Here is a 2,352-nt window from a genome sequence, read left to right on the forward strand (position 1 = left end):
TGAATTTCAGAAATTTAGCATCTGAGGTAGCATTGACTTATATAAGTAAAATTATCTAGTTACAAATTAACACAAAGTTTTAAGTTCAGGAGAGAAAATCGTATTGCTGAGAATGGATGAAGCTATTCAAAGAAAAATACAGAGTAAAGCTATGTAAAGCTGAGAGGGTAAGGCCAAAGCCCTCAGGAATAGGAACACTTGAGGAGTGGGCACATGAGGATAAACTGTTAAAAGAGACAGAAGTGGAACAAACACAGGAGGGAAGCTAGGAGAGAATGAAGACAGAATTCAAGAGAGGAGAGAGTTTCAAGGACAGAGTGTGCTGTTTGTGCACAAATCCTGAGAATTTGATTACAATAAGTAATGTGTCTATCTATCTATATGTGTGTGTGTGTGTGTGTGTGTGTGTGTGTGTGTGTTCAGCCACTCAGTTGTGTCCAATTCTTTGTGACCCTATGGACCATAGCCCACCAGGCTCCTCTGTCCAGAAGATTCTCTAGGTAAGAATACTGGAGTGGGTTGCCATGTCCTCTTCCAGGGAATCTTCCCAACCCAGGATTGAAGTATAGTGTGCTGCAATTATTGACACACATATCAAAGTGTTACAATTATTGACATATAAGTCAATGATGATTTTGTAAGACTACAGTTGATCTATGAGTACAAAAGAGAGGACTGAATACATGGTTTATTGAGTAGAAGAAGTGAGTGAGAGAAGTCACTCAGTCATGTCTGACTCTTTGGGACCCCATGGACTGTAGCCCACCAGGCTCCTCCATCCATGGAACTTTCTAGGCAAGAGTACTGGAGTGGGTTGCCATTTCCTTCTCCAGGGGATCTTCCCCACGCAGGGATCGAACCTGGGTCTCCTGCATCGTGGGCAGATGCTTTACCGTCTGAGCCACCAGGGAAGTAGAAGAAAAATAAATATATAAATTCATATTAACTCTATTATATTTAAAAATACCTCATGAATTATTTAGTGTATGATCTTGATTTTGAAATTTTGAACTCTGACCATCAGATCACAAATTAATTTACCAATGCTCTCTATGATCTCTGTTTTTCCCACTATTTGAATAGAGAATGAGTGTACTGTATTCATAAAACTGTGTTCCAGATTCCTTCAGGCTTAGTTAGGAAAATGACAAACGTGGGATCTGATATGGGATTGATTGTTTTGTGAGTCTTGGAAGTAATCTTTGGCTAGAGGTGATGAAGGTAGTAAATTAATATCATTAATGAAGAAAAAATATGTCTGACTTTAAAAATTAAAACTGTCTTTTCTTTAAAAAGTTTCCAAGTCTGGATGGCACACTACACTTTGGTTAGTATGTGGGAGTGATATTAAAGAGATTTTTAACAATTATATTTCATCTTCTAAGCTTTATGTCTTTGATCATGAGTATCTTGAATTGCCTATGAAGACTTCTTGAAGTTCTTAAAATTTAGGAGGGAGATTAAAACACAAATAAATTCTGGCATTTGATGACATCTACCATAGGGAAAAAATATAATGTGAAATAAAATCAACATCTTCTCTAATCTTAATTTCTATTTTCTTAGTTTTACAATTGATTGAGAAACCAATCACATTTCATTTCTGCATATCTTTCCTCCATTATTATTCTTCAAAATCTGCTAGATGTATTAGATGCCCATATTTGGGAAATTTTATCTATGAAATTAAAAAAATACAGCTTCTTTAGTGTGAATTTGCTTATAAATATTTAATCTTAACTCATTTGATCTCTCTTTAAGCAACATCACCTCTAAAATGGCAATGGATTCAGCTAAGAATAGATGATAACACATTTTATAAGGTAGTTCTGTTTTCTGTGTGATAGTTTTAGGGTTTTGTTTTGGACATTTTAGGACTCTGTGAACTTGAAACACCTTTTTCTTTTCTCCCCTACAGAGTCTGAGAACAGATGTTGAGGAAGACATTTCTTTGGGTGTTTGCAGACTTCAGGGCCTCCCTGGTGGCTCAATGGTAAGGAATCCACCAGCAAAACAGGACGTCTGGGTTTGACCACTGGGTCTGAAAGATTCCCCAAGAAGGGAACGGCTCTCCACTCCAGTATTCTTGCCTGGAGATTTCCATGGACAGAAGAACCTGGTGGGTTACAGTCCATTGGGTTGCAAAGAGTTGGACATGACTGGGCGATTAACACTTGCACTATTCATAGACTTAACAGCATACTACAGTTAGGCTTTACAATTTCACCTTGTTGAATTCTTTCAAGATTCAGTTTCACAAGTTGTCATTTCTTTGTTCTAAGACAATCCATACTGTAAGAGTGTCTTGGCCAATGAAAGGCCTATAGTGAACTTTTTTTTTTTTTCTTCCCC

General features: G+C 37.2%; 1 non-coding gene across 1 annotated transcript; it reads right to left on the minus strand.

Moving 5' to 3' along the window:
- Positions 1-839: 839 nt before the first annotated feature.
- On the minus strand, positions 840-911 carry TRNAR-ACG. Its single transcript has one exon. It is a non-coding gene; the product is annotated as a tRNA-Arg (tRNA).
- Between the last annotated feature and the right edge of the window lie 1,441 nt (positions 912-2,352).

The sequence above is a fragment of the Cervus canadensis genome, chromosome 14, assembly GCF_019320065.1.
Source record: "Cervus canadensis isolate Bull #8, Minnesota chromosome 14, ASM1932006v1, whole genome shotgun sequence".
Classification (NCBI taxonomy): Eukaryota; Metazoa; Chordata; class Mammalia; order Artiodactyla; family Cervidae; genus Cervus; species Cervus canadensis.